Source organism: Schistocerca americana, chromosome 9 (genome assembly GCF_021461395.2).
Source record: "Schistocerca americana isolate TAMUIC-IGC-003095 chromosome 9, iqSchAmer2.1, whole genome shotgun sequence".
NCBI classification, from domain to species: Eukaryota; Metazoa; Arthropoda; class Insecta; order Orthoptera; family Acrididae; genus Schistocerca; species Schistocerca americana.
In genome coordinates this window covers 156,059,589-156,074,854 of record NC_060127.1, presented here as the reverse complement: position 1 = coordinate 156,074,854, position 15,266 = coordinate 156,059,589, and the positions used below count along the sequence as shown (strand labels likewise).

At 47.2% G+C, this 15,266-nt stretch overlaps 1 non-coding gene across 1 annotated transcript; it reads left to right on the top strand.

The window, feature by feature from the left end:
* Positions 1-14,868: 14,868 nt before the first annotated feature.
* Positions 14,869-14,942, top strand: Trnat-ugu. The gene has a single exon. It is a non-coding gene; the product is annotated as a tRNA-Thr (tRNA).
* Positions 14,943-15,266: the final 324 nt, after the last annotated feature.

Below are 15,266 nucleotides of genomic sequence, written 5' to 3'. Positions count from 1 at the left end.
TCAAAGTCAATTTTGTGTTACGTTACGTCAGATAACTGATCGCGGAATAGAAAAACAGTTTTTGTGCAATCGTTTAGTAGTGGAAAGGCATCAGGACTAGTTGATGATGATGATGATGATGATGTTTGGTTTGTGGGGCGCTCAACTGCGCAGTCATGACTGCCCGTACAAAGTCCAAATTTTTTCACAGTCCAATATTTTTTTTCACGGTCCAGTCTAGTCACTGTCACGAATGATGTGGAGAACACAAACACCCAGTCCTCGGGCAGAGAAAATACCCAACCCCGACGGGAATCGAACCAGGGACCCCGTGATCCAAAGGTAGCAACGCTAGCCACTAAGCCGGCCGCCGTGGCCGAGCGGTTCTAGGCGCTTCAGCCCGGAACCACGCGGCTATACATTTCATTAATCACTTACGTCACAAAAATCTTCATTACGCGATCTACTGCAATACAGCGAGCGTCAGTACTGTCAGCTAAATAAAAGATTCTAACTACACTACTGGCCATTACAATTGCTACACCACGAAGATGAGTGCTGCATACGCGAAATTTAACCGACAGGAAGAAGATTGTGTGATATGCACTTAACTTTTCAGAGCATTCACACAAGGCTGGCGCCGGTGGCGACACCTATAACGTGCTGACATGAGGAAAGTTTCCAACCGATTTCTCATACACAAACAGCAGTTGACAGGCGTTGCCTGGTGAAACGTTGTTGTGATGTCTCGTGTAAGGAGGAGAAATGCGTAACATCACGTTTCCGACTTGATAAAGGTCGGATTGTAGCATATCGCGATTGCGGTTTATCGTATAACGACATTGCTGCTAGCGTTGGTCGAGATCCAATGACTGTTAGCAGAATATGGAATCGGTGGGTTCAGGAGGGTAATACGGAACGCCGTGCTGGATCCCAACGGCCACGTATCACTAGCATTCGAGATAACATGCACCTTATCCTCATGGCTGTAACGGATCATACAGCCACGTCTCGATCCTTGAGTCAACAGATGGGGATGTTTGAAAGACAACAACAATCTGCACCAACTGTTCGACGACGTTTGTAGCAGCATTGACTATCAGCTCGAAGAGCACGGCTGCGGTTACCCTTGACGCTGCATCACAGACAGGAGCGCCTGCGATGGTGTACTCAACGACGAACCTGGGTGCACGAATGGCAAAACATCATTTTTTCGGATGAATCCAGGATCTGTTTACAGCATCATGATGGTTGCATCCGTGTTTGGCGACATCGCGGTGAACGCACATTGGAAGCGTGTTTTCGTCATCGCCATACTTGCGTATCAGACGGCGTGATGGTATGGGGTGCCATTGGTTACACGTGTCTTGTTCGCATTGACGGCACTTTGAACAATGGACGTTACATTTCAGATGTGTTACGAACCGTGGCTCTACCCTTCATTTGATCCCTGTGAAACCCTACATTTCACCAGGATAATCCACAACCGCATGTTGCAGGTCCTGTATTAGCCTTACTGGATACAGAAAATGTTCGACTGCTTTCCTGGCCAGCACATTCTCCAGATCTCTCACCAATTGAAAACGTCTGGTCAATGGCGGCCGAGCAACTGGCTCAATACGCCAGTTACTCCTCTTGATGAACTGTGGTATCGTGTTGAAGCTGCATGCGCAGCTGTACCTGTACACGCCATCGAAGCACTGTTTGACTCAATGCCCAGGCGTATGAATGCCGTTATTACGCCCAGAGGTGGTTGTTCTGGGTACTGATTTCTCAGGATCTATGCACCCAAATTGTGTGAAAATGTAATCACATGTCAGTTCTAGTATAATATATTTGTCCAATGAATACCCGTTTATCATCTGCATTTCTTCTTTGTGTTGCAATTTGAATGGCCGGTAGTGTATTACTTACCCCCTTACACGTCTCGCACAATGATCACGTGGAGAAGATTCGAGAAATTAGAGCCAATACAGAGGCTTACGGACGATCATTCTTCCCACTCGCTTCTCGCAATAGGGTCAGCGTTGGAGGGTTCAGTTAATGGTTCAAAAAGTACCCTCCGCTACATTAGTTGGCTTGTGGAGCATGATATAGATGTAATCCTCCGCCAACGGCGTCACGGTATGTGGAATGCGGTACGGAGGAGCCCTGTGCGAAAGCTGTGTGGGGAGCGGTCGCGAAACAGCGGGTGGGTCAGCTGGGGGCGACATCCGAGGAGGAAACCCCGGCCGCAGCTCCACAGGGAGGCGAAAGGCGGAAAGCGAAGACACTGCGAAAGCCGGGGCGAAAGCGGCGCCAAGCCGCGCGGTTTTCGGCAGTGCGGCTACCTGTGGCGCACGGGCGGCAAGCCGATGCGAGAGACAGGGCTCTCGCAACTCCTGTAGCACCGGCTGCTATAGTTGAATTCTTTTATCATGGTGGCTCGCGCATGCCTGCCCAGACGGGGGAGAATGCACGCGGGAAGAGAAGCAGCGCCATAGTATAGTATAGTTCGCAAACTTACGTTTAGGGGGGAGAGCGCAGGTTATGAAGTAAAGCCACAACGGCCGCATTAACCCTTCCGCTGCTACAGAGACGTGCTCCCCGCATTTTGTCATCACTGCACTGCTCGCCTGTGCTGACACATGGTGTTCCAATACCTTTGACACTTATCATTCGATTTCACAAAAACTAATTGGCCCAAAAATTTGATTTTTACACATCTTCTTGACTGATATCTTCCCCCCATAAATGACTTAATTTTTTTTCGATGTTCAACGCAGTTATTGTGCAGCATTAAATGTAGTAAACCATTGCACGAAATTTTGAAGAGTTTGCAGAGCTAAAGTCCATAGCGTATACTTTCCATATGGTCGATTGTAGTTGCCGCAATGTTGAGAATTAAATGTGGACAATATACCTAAATTTCATATAAAATTTACTGCATAACAATATCTCATTTAATTTAAGTACCAGACAGGTATCGTATGTAATACTGAGAAATATTCCGTCTTTCGTGACCGTAATAAAAGTTTTATTTATACCAGAGTCATTTCGCTTTTTTCTAAAAAGTTCTGATTAAAATTGCCGAAGAACACAAAACTGAATTGTGGACGTAATAGAACATAGAAACGAAAATATATTGTCAGTAACGCGCAATGCGCAATGCGCAAAAAAAATTGTGTTTGTCTCAACGGACAGCAAATACTTGCCAAAACATAGATCAGTTGACGAAAACATTGAATATGATGATGTTGCCAAAGCAGCGAAGCAAAGAATTGCGTGAGACAATCGAGTAGCTCGGCAACGTACGAGCCGAAATTCTGCTCTAATACTTTTAATACTGTCGCAAAGAATATATTTCAATATGAATAGTAGAACAGCGACTGCGGAAGAGAAGATATACAAACAAAACAGATAACATGAATATTGTATGTGTGCCTTTTCATTGTTTTTAATTGCTGTGAAAAGGAATATTGGAAGACAAGAACACAGAACCTTTCACTTAGCAGTCAACCACCTTAACCATTACGCTAACGCAGCTTGTCATTCAAATATATTCCTAGAGGTTTCTAAAGTATCATGCAAAATACTGATAAACACTGTTGGTATGACTATGAATTATTCACGTTTCGTCGAAGTACAATACGAAATAAACAATTACCGCTGTTCTTTATTGCGAAAAAGCGGTTCGTGAGAATGATACAAACACCTTTCCTTGCTATCGCCTGAATTAGGAGGCGTATTGCTTGTTTGGTTTAATTAATTAATAGAATATGAAGAAACTGGTATAAAGAATGCTTTTTCGAAACTTTCTATAAAAGAAAGTCTGCTATCAAGACATTGCTTTTGTTCGATTACTTTATTTATGACTGTATATTTCTAAAACTGATGCCACTCGTCCGTGGTCTGCATTGGAGTCAAGCTCTGTCAACGTCGTTCTCTGTTCATTGGCTGACTGTGTTTTGTGACGTCAGATGCGCAGAACGAACCCAAACTCGGCCGCCGTCGTAAATGACGACACTTTAGTCTGTAGACACGTGGGTCCAAGGGCTTGTGCTCCCACCATTCACACAGCCAAAAACATGTAGCTTTTCATTCGACAGTGCATCGCCTCATATCCATTCCATTATGTGAATCAGCGTTTCAAATAGAACTTCAGGCCATCAAAACATATCACTTTCAACAGTGGCGCTGCCTCTGCCCGGATTGATAATACACTGTGAAAAAAGTAAACGCGTCAGATTTCGCCATTTCAGTATTACAAAGCCTGGTGCAACATCCCATGTGTTGGGAACATTTCACACAATCTTATAAAACAGTTTAAGTCTCGCAACTACAGACTTGCATTGTATAATACCAGCAGCATATCAACATTTTTATTCAATACTAAACACAAATTGCAATCCTGGGCAGTGTGTGGTGTACGAGGGGGGACCCAAAAGAAACCGTATTGTTGTCATAAAAAAATTTATTGATGAATCTTTTCACAAAATTACTTCAGTCACCTTCAAAATACTCTCCATTACATGCGATGCACTTGTCAAGTCTCTTTTCCCACTGTCGGAAGCATGTTTAGAACTGTCCAGTGCCCTTTTAGCGTTTTTTTCATTCGTGGAAATAGGAAAAAGTCGCACGGGGCTAGGTCCGGCGAATACGGAGCGTGGGGAACGACAGACCACCTCTGAGATGCCACCATGTGTGCTGGAGCGTTGTCGTGATGCAGAAACCAGTCACCTGATCGCCTAAGTTCCGGGCGTTTCCTCCGCACATCCTCTCGCAGACGCCTTAAAACATCCAAGTAAAAGTGCTGGTTAACAGTGTGGCCAGGGGGTACGAATTCCCGATGCACAATTCCACGAACATCAAAAGAGACAATGATCATCGTCTTCACATTTGGCCTCACTTGCCTTGCTTTTTTTGGTCTGGGAGAGTTGGGAGTCCTTCACTGGCTTGACGCTTGCTCGGTTTCTGGGTCATACCCGTAACACCAACTCTCATCCCCTATAATTACCTTGTTCAAGAAGTTTGGATCACGTGCAATCTCTGTTTTCAAGTCCTGACACACATACATGCGGATGGTTTTTTGCTCCCGTGTGAGAAGGCGCGGAACAAATTTAGCAGTAACACGTCTCACGTGCAAATCCTCACTCGAAATCCGCTGGCACGAGCTCCAACTGATTCCTGTCTCTGCTGAAATTTGGTCGATCGTCTGGCTACGATCCTCGTTGATCTTTTGGCGGACCTTTTCAATGTTCTCCTCATTTCGCGATGTTGAAGGGCGTCCAGAACGAGCTTGGTCTTCAACACACGTCTCACCACGTTTAAAGCGCCCAAACCACTAGAAAACCCGTATGCGGCTCATAGCGTCCTCCTGGAAAGCTTCCTGAAGTCTTTGGTATGTCTCCGTTGCAGTTTCTTAAAGCAGGAAACAAAATTTCACACACACTCTTTGTTCTTTTAAAAGTTGCCATAACGGCAGAGGTAACCCGCCACCAGTCAGAGAAACACAATACCACACTTGCAAGTTCAGCTCTACACTGACGCCGTGTGCACAGCTGTTTCATGAAGGGCTCTACTAACACCATCTAGTGTGAGAACCCTGCACTGCGTCTACGAGTGGCAGCGCCCTCGGAGTCCAGTTTCTTTTGGGTCCCCCATCGTATATACATTGAAGAGCCAAAGAAACTCCTGCGCCTGCCCTCGCAAACACGCAGAAGTGCCACAACACGACGTGGCATGGGCTCGACTAATGTCTCAAGTAGTGCTGGAGGGAACGGACATCATGAATCCTGTACGGCTCCCCATAAATCCGTAAGAGTACGAGGCTGTCGAGATCTCTTCTGAACAGCACGTTGCAATGCAGCCCAGATACGCTCAATAATGTTCATGTCTGGGGAGTCTGGTGGCCAGTGGAAGTGTTACTGGAGCAAATGTGTAGCAATTCTGGACGTATGGAGTGTCGCATTATCCTGCTGGGATTGCTGAAGTCAGTCGGAATGCACATTGGACACGAATGGCTGCAGATGATAAGACAGGATGCTTACGTACGTGTCACCTGTCAGAGTCGTATCTAGATGTATGAGAGGTCCCATATCACCCCAACTGCGCACATCCCACACCACTACACAGCCCCCTCCAGTTTGAACAGTCGCCTGCTGACATCCAGGGTCCATGGATTCATGAGGTTGTCTCCATACCTCTTCACGTCCATCTGCTCGATACAATTTGAAACGAGACTCGTCCGACCAGGCAACACGTTTCCAGTCATCAACAGTACAATGTCGGTGTTGACGGGCCCAGACGACGCGTAAACTTTTGTGTCGTGCAGTCATCAGGAGCACACGAGTGTGCCTTCGGCTCCGAAAGCCCATATCGATGATGTTTCGTTGAATGGTTCGCACGCTGACACTTGTTGATCGCCCAGCATTGAAATCTGCAGCAATTTGCGACAGAGCTGCACTTCTGTCACGTTGAACGATTCTCTTCAGTCGTCGTTGTCCCGTTCTTGCAGGATCTTTTTCTGGCCACACCGATATAGGAGATTCGATGTTTTACCGGATTCCTGATATTCACGGTAGAATTCCTCCTGCTGAGGTGACAGGGTAGGATAAGTTTCCTGGTTCCACTAGGCCAAGGGAAAGAGAAAGTTTTCCGCTTTGATGAGTGAAGAGGAATTACCCGTCCGTTCAGTTCCGCCGAGCCACTCGGTACAGCTAGCCTGTAATACAGCAGCGGAAATCACGACCGTTTAGGTACGTGCGTTTTTCCAGGAATTTCCCTCACTCCCCTTTCTCAAAAATTACCTTGATCATATTGGAAGGAGATTTAATTTGAAAGAAGAACCATTGTAGTAATCAATTAGAGGCAACAATGCACTGCTGTCCGATTAAACTATTGTTGATATATCATTAGAAACAGTAACAGCAGGAGCATACGTAGGCGTAAATATCCGGTGCGTCATAAAGTGGAATGACCAGATAAAATAAGTTGTAGTGATAGCGTAAGCCAGGCTGAGATTCAGTGGAAGTATGTTAAGGAGACGTAATCCATCCAAGAAAGAAGTGGCTTACAAAACACACGTCTTGAGCAGTGCTCACCATTGTGGGACTCTTACCAGGTATGGTTAATAGAAGAGGTAGAGATCCAAAGAAGCACTGCGCCTTTCGTCACGACACCGTTTAATAACGGCGACAGCGTTACAGAGGTGCTCGACAAATTTCTGTAACAGACGCTACAAGAGAGGCGAGTATCACAGAGAGGTCTGCTGTTGAAATTCCTAGAACGTTCACTGCAAGAAGCTCAGGCAACATTTTACTTCCCACACCGCCTCGCCGCTTATGTCTTGACCAGAAAAGCAGAGAAATTAGAGGTCATCCGGAGGTTTACCGAAGAACAAACTTAGGTTTGGTTCTGGAAGGGCGAGTGATCCATTTTCTTCTCCCCGCCCCCTTCCCACTGCCTAAATACAATACTGCCGGTTAAAATTGCTACACCAAGAACAAATTCAGATGATAAACGGGTTTTCATTGGACAAATATATTATACTGGTACTGACATATGATTACATTTTCCCGCAATTTGTGTGCGTAGTTCAAATGGTTCAAATGGCTCTGAGCACTATGGGACTTAACTTCTGAGGTCATCAGACCCCTAGAACTTAGAACTACTTAAACCTAACTAACCTAAGGACATCACACACATCCATGCTCGAGGCAGGATTCGAACCTGCGACCACAGCGGTCGTGCGGATCCAGATTGTAGCGCCTACAACCGCTCGGCCACTCCGGCCGGCTTGGGTGCATAGATCCTGAGACTTCAGTACCCAGAACAACCAAATCTGGCCGTAATAACGTCCTTGATACGCCTGGACATTGAGTCAAACAGAGCTTCGATGGCGTGTGCAGGTACAGCTGCCCATGCAGCTTCAACACGACACCACAGTTCATTAACAGTAGTGACTGGCGTATTGTGACGAGCCAGTTGCTCGACCACCATTGACCAGACGTTTTCAATTGGTGAGAGATCTGGAGAATGTGCTGGCCAGGAAAGCAGTCGAACATTTTCTGTATCCAGTAAGGCTAATACAGGACCTGCAACATGCGGTTGTGGATTATCCTGGTGAAATGTAGGGTTTCACAGGGATCAAATGAAGGGTAGAGCCACGGGTCGTAACACATCTGACATGTAACATCCACTGTTCAAAGTGCCGTCAATGCAAACAAGAGGTGACCGAGACGTGTAACCAATAGCACCCCATACCATCACGCCGAGTGATACGCCAGTATGGCGATGACGAATACACGCTTCCAATGTGCGTTCACCGCGATGTCGCCAAACACGGATGTGACCATCATGATGCTCTAAACAGAACCTGGATTCATCTGAAAAAATGACGTTTTGCCATTCGTGCACCCAGGTTCGTCATTGGTTACCATCGCAGGCGCTCCTGTCTGTGATGCAGCGTCAAGGGTAACGGCAGCCATTGTCTCCGAGCTGATTTTCCATGCTGCTGCAAACGTCGTGGAACTGTTCGTGTAGATGGTTGTTGTCTTGCAAACGTCCCCATCTGATGACTCAGGGATCGCAACCTGTAGTAACCACTCACAGACGGCACGTGGTAGCACTAGCAGTGAAGGGTATATTAAGGGTGGCGAGCAGAATTCGGAAAACTGTTATCGTAATGCGGAAACGGAGTGACTTATCGGACGTTCAAAACAGCATAATTATTAGCTTTTGGGCCAAGGGTGGAAGCATTTCCCAAATGGCTAAGTTCTTGACTTTTTCGTGTGCCACTGTGGTGGAAGTACCGAGTGATCAAAAAGTCAGTATAAATTTGAAAACTGAATAAATCAACGAATAATGTAGATAGAGAGGTACAAATTGACACACATGCTTGGAATGACATGGGGTTTTATTAGAACCAAAAAAATACGAAAGTTCAAAAAATGTCCGACAGATGGCGCTTCATCTGATCATAATAACAATAATTAGCATAACAAAGTAAGACAAAGCAAAGATGATGTTCTTTACAGGAAATGCTCAATATGTCCACCATCATTCCTCAACAATAGCTGTAGTCGAGGAATAATGTTGTGAACAGCACTGTAAAGCATGTCCGGAGTTATGGTGAGGCATTGGCGTCGGATGTTGTCTTTCAGCATCCCCAGAGATGTCGGTCGATCACGATACACTTGCGACTTCAGGTAACCCCAAAGCCAATAATCGCACGGACTGACGTCTGGGGACCTGGGTGGCCAAGCATGACGAAAGTGGCGGCTGAGCACACGATCATCACCAAACGACGCGCGCAAGAGATCTTTCACGCGTCTAGCAATATGGGGTGGAGCGCCATCCTGCATTAACAACGTACGTTCCAGCAGGTGTTTATCAGCCAGGCTGGGGATGATGCGATTCTGTAACATATCGGCGTACCTCTCACCCGTTACGGTAGCAGTTACAAAACCATAATCACGCATTTCCTCGAAGAAAAAAGGCCCGATAACGGTAGATGTGGTAAATCCAACTCATACCGTGACTTTCTCGCCGTGCAATGGAGTTTCCAAGACAGTTCTACGATTTTCGGTAGCCCAAATGCTGCAGTTGTGGGTGTTGACTGACCCTCGGAGCGTGAAATGAGCTTCGTCGTTCCACAACACGTTACTCAACCAATCATCATCTTCCGCTATCTTTTGAAACGCCCACACCACAAATGCCCTCCGCTTCACTAAATCGCCAGGTAACAGTTCATGATGCCGATGGATTTTGTTCGGATAGCATCGGAGGTACGCCTAAGTGCCAACCAAACAGTAGTGTATGGAATGCCGGTGCGACGTGCGACTGCACGAGCGCTGACTTCCCCGTGCATAGACGAACCCGCTACTGCCTCCATTTCTTCCTGACTATCTCAGCAGCATTACGCCTTGTGCTCGGTCGGCCACTACGGGGTCTATCGTCTAAACAACCCGTGGCTTCGAACTTCGAAATCATTCTCGCCACAGCTGCGCTTGTCAACGGACCTTTACCCGTCCGAATCCCCTTCCTATGGCGATAGGATCGTAGCGCTGAACTAGCACATTCCCCATTCTGATAATACAGCTTCACTAAAAGCGCCTTTTCAGGTAACGTCAACACGCTGCGACTGCTGGCGCATCTGATTCTCTCCCTCTTTTTTTTTTCCTTTATTGTAATTTTCATCACCTGATACAGGCGGGCTGTCAGCAGCATAGTACGCTGCTCTTCAGCCTTAAGTGGAACAATAACAAGACATATAGGTGATACAGACACTACAGTAAAAACGGCGGGCAAAAAAAGGAGATTTAAAAAACAATAAACATGAAGCCGTTCACGCTGGACTCGAAAAAACAGGAAACACTTGGTGACATGGCGCACAGAACACGGATGACGGTGACGGCACACGTGAACAGTTGATGCGTGACAGTGACAGAACACTAAACACTAGGCACACACACGACTCACAGATGGCGATGATCTCCGGCGCGCGAAAGTCCACAGAGCGTGTACGAGTCCGGGGACCTGCCAAGAGAGAGAGGAGGAGGAGGAAGGGGAGTGGGAGAGCGAGAGGGGAGAGCAGAGATGCCACGGGCAGGGGAGATAGGTGGGGAGGGAGGAAGGGGGAGGGGAAGCCCGGGGGAAGAGGGGTGGAGGGAGGGGACTGGGGAAAAGGAAAAAGAAGGGAAGAGAAGAGAAGGGTGGGAGGGTGCCGAAAGGAAAGGACACCGGAAGTGGGGGGTGGGGCAGGGTCAAAGTTGATAGGAGGGGTAGATGGAGGGGACGAGGACATCATCAGGGAGGGGGAGCTGGCGGAAGCCACCTTGGGAGAGGGTAAGGAGGGTGGAGAGATGGAGACCGGGTGGGACGTGGGAATACAGGCGCGGCAGCGGGCGGGGGTGGGAGAGGATCGGGGACACGAGCGGGTGAGGAGGATCAAGTTTACGGGAGGTGTACAGGATCCGTATCCTTTCAAGGAAAAGGAGGAGGTGGGGGAAGGGGATGAGATCAAACAGGATCCGCGTGGGGGAGGGAAGACCGATGCGATAGGCAAGGCGGAGAGCGTGGCGTTCAAGGATTTGGAGGGATTTATAAAAGGTAGGGGGGGGGGGGGGCGGAGATCCAGGCTGGATGGGCGTAACAAAGGATAGGGCAGATGAGGGATTTATAGGTGTGGAGGATTGTGGAGGGGTCCAGACCCCACGTACGGCCGGAAAGGAGCTTGAGGAGACGGAGGCGGGAACGTGCCTTGGCTTGGATTGTCCGGAGATGGGGAGTCCAGGAGAGGCGACGGTCGAGGGTGACGCCAAGGTACTTAAGGGTGGGAGTGAGGGCGATAGGACGGCCATAGACGGTGAGATAGAAATCAAGGAGGCGGAAGGAGGGGGTGGTTTTGCCTACAATGATCGCCTGGGTTTTGGAGGGATTGGCCTTGAGCAACCACTGGTTGCACCAATCAGTGAAACGGTCAAGATGGGATTGGAGAAGGCGCTGGGAGCGTTGCAGGGTGGGGGCTCTCTCCCTCTCATTACAGCTCCTTTTATACACGATTGTTATGCGCAGTCACTGGCGTTTTGCTGCCCAGCGCCATCTGTACGACATTTTGTGAATTTTTTTCCCCTAATAAAACCCCATGTCGTTCCAAGTATCTGTGTCAATTTTTACCTCTCTATCTACATTATTCTGTGGTTTATTAAGTTTTCAAATTTATACTGACTTTTTGATCACCCGGTATATCGTGATAGCAAAATGGCGCTATTCAGAACCGGCGCTGAGGGAATTGTGGTGCACGATCGGCTGAAAAGATGGGCGCGGGCGATTACACACGCAACTGTTGATCAACTGATCGCCCAGATGAACCGAGGGGCTACCGAAGTGTCCTCAGTGCCTGTCGAGCGATCGTTGCTGCGTATGGGCCTCCAGAGTAGATGCCTGGCTCATGCACTCACACTGACTGCTGGTCTTAGGCGACGAAGGCTGGAATTTGCACAGGAACTGGACATCCTCTGAATGTCAAAAAAATGGTTCAAATGGATGGATGGCTCTGAGCACTATGGGACTTAACATCTGTCGTCATCAGTCCCCTAGAACTTAGAACTACTTAAACCTAACTAACCTAAGGACATCACACACATCCATGCCCGAGGCAGGATTCGAACCTGCGACCGTAGCAGTCGCGCGGTTCCGGACTGAGCGCCTGAATCACTAGACCACCGCGGCCGGCGAGGTTCAAATGGCGCTGAGCACTATGGGACGTAACAGCGGAGGTCATCAGTCCCCTAGAACTTGTTGTTGTTGTTGTTGTTGTTGTGGTATTCAGTCCTGAGACTGGTTTGATGCAGCTCTCCATGCTACTCTGTCCTGTGCAAGCTCCTTCATCTCCCAGTACCTACTGCAAACTACATCCTTCTGAATCTGCTTAGTGTATTCATCTCTTGGCTCCTTCTACGATTTTTACACTCCACGCTGCCCTCCAATGCTAAATTTGTGATCCCTTGATGCCTCAGGACATGTCCTACCAACCGATCCCTTCTTCTAGTCAAGTTGTGCCACAAACTTCTCTTCTCCCCAATCCTATTCAATACCTCCTCATTAGTTATGTGATCTACCCACCTAATCTTCAACATTCTTCTGTAGCATCACATTTCGAAAGCTTCTGTTCTCTTCTTGTCCAAACTATTTATTGTCCAAGTTTTTGACTTCCATACATGGCTACACTCCATACAAATACTTTCAGAAACGACTCCCTGACACTTAAATCTAAACTCGATGTTAACAAATTTCTCTTCTTCAGAAACGCTTTCCTTGCCATTGCCAGTCTACATTTTATATCCTCTCTACTCCGACCATCATCAGTTATTTTGCTCTTCCCAAATAGGAAAACTCCTTTACTACTTTAAGTGTCTCATTTACTAATCTAATTCCCTCAGCATCACCCGACTTAATTCGACTACATTCCATTATCCTTGTTTTGCTTTTGTTGATGTCCATCTTATATCCTCCTTTCAAGACACTGTCCATTCCATTCAACTGCTCTTCCAAGTCCTTTGCTGTCTCTGACAGAATTACAATGTCATCGGCGAACCTCAAAGCTTTTATTTCTTCTCCCTGGATTTTAATACCTACTCCGAATTTTTCTTTTGTTTCCTTTACTGCTTGCTCAATATACAGACTGAATAACATCGGGGACAGGCTACAACCCTGTCTCACTCCCTTCCCAACCGCTGCTTCCCTTTCATGCCCCTCGACTCTTATAACTGCCATCTGGTTTCTGTACAAATTGTAAATAGCCTTTCGCTCCCTGTATTTTACCCCTGCCACCTTTAGAATTTGAAAGAGAGTATTCCAGTCAACATTGTCAGAAGCTTTCTCTAAGTCTACAAATGCTAGAAACGTAGGTTTGCCTTTCCTTAATCTTTCTTCTAAGATAAGTCGTAAGGTCAGGATTGCCTCACGTGTTCCAACATTTCTACTGAATCCAAACTGATCTTCCCCGAGGTCGGCTTCTACCAGCTTAGAACTACTTAAACCTAACTAACCTAAGGACACCACACACATCCATGCCCGAGGCAGGATTCTAACCTGCGACCGTAGCGGTCGCGCGGTTCCAGACTGAAGCGCCTAGAACCGCTCGGCCACACTGAATGTTGACAGTTGGCCCATTCAGGTGAATCACATTTTGTGCTCCATCGGACAGAAGGCCGTTGGCGAGTACGGGCGTGCACGAACTGTGAGAACGGTTCAGGCTGGAAGGGGGAATGTTTTGGCCCTCTGAATTTTTTCGTGGCATTTCCGGAGTGATCTACTCCTTCTGTAAGGTACAATGGATCAACATATGTATGCATCTATCCCTGGGATTATGTGCTCCCCTAAAAACAGTTTATTTTTTCGTCTGCACGATGGCATGTCTCAGCAGGACAATGCAACTCGTCACACTACGTGGTCCGAAGAGCACTAGGATAGGTGTACCGTCCTGCCCTGGCCACTAAACTCCCCTGCTTTAAAGCCAATGGAGAAACTGTGGGACCACCTCTATTGGTGTGTTGGCGCTCGGATTTTCAACCGAGAAACCGAGCAAAGCTGGTCACTGTACTGGAGTCAGCAAGACTCCAAATCTCTATCAGTCCTTCCTGAACCTCACTGACACTCTTGCTGCGCGTCCGCCCTCCAAAAGGTGGTTACTCACCATTTTCAGAGGTGGTCACGTTAATGTGACTGGACCGTGTAAACTGCTCACATTAATTCTTAGTACATCACTCCACACCATCAATCTACACTATATAAAAACGAATTGTGTACGCTCTTTTATCAATATTTCATGTAGCACTGTGATTGTGAACATTGGTCTGGAGACTACGGTTGTGTGGGTATGTAAGTGGGGCACTGCTGTTTCTTTCAGTCGTTGTTCCTTCTGTCAGGCTCTCTGCTTCTTCCCTGGTGGTGGACTTTTCCCTTTCTGCCTTCCCTTAAGGCGCCGATTCACAGCCCGATTGTTTGGGCAAACCCGTGCGCACGAACCACCACGTCCACACCTGCGGTTGGTTTGGCTGTGTGTGTGTGTGTGTGTGTGTGTGTGTGTGTGTGTGTGTGTGTGTGTGTCGACCGACGACATTACTAAGTTATAGTTACGAAAATACATACACACCGTTAAAACAATGTACTTCTTACGTCACGCAGACAATTTATATGTAACGAAATCGTGGGGTAATATGAATTCACAATGAAATGAACACCCTTAGCTGTTTACAGGCGCTGACATACGTCAACGGGGACAGATGAAAATGTGTACCCCGACCGGGACTCGAACCCTGGATCTACTGCATACATGGCAGACGCTCTATCCATCTGAGCCACCGAGGACAGAGATAAATCCCTGCAGTCGCGCTATGCTGTCTGTCCTCGGTGGCTCAGATGGATAGAGCGTCTGCCATGTAAGCAGGAGATTCCGGGTTCGAGTCCCGGGCGGGGCACTCATTTACATCTGTCCCCGTTGACGTATGTCAACGCCTGTAAGCAGCTAAGTGTGTTAATTTCATTGCAATTTCAATCTAACGAGCTGCATGGTCACCAATTGTATCTGTTCTTTCGGACATGTCCGAAAGGACAGATACCATCTTAGTATAATATGAATTCATTCCGGTTTTACCCCAACTGTACACATCTGTAAAATTCCTTCTGCATACCAAAGAACGTGAAGAATCACTGAACATGACATATGCCCATTGAAAGTATTATTAATTTTATTACTTCTTTCAACTTTAAATACGATTGTATACGTTCCTTACTGAGCACAA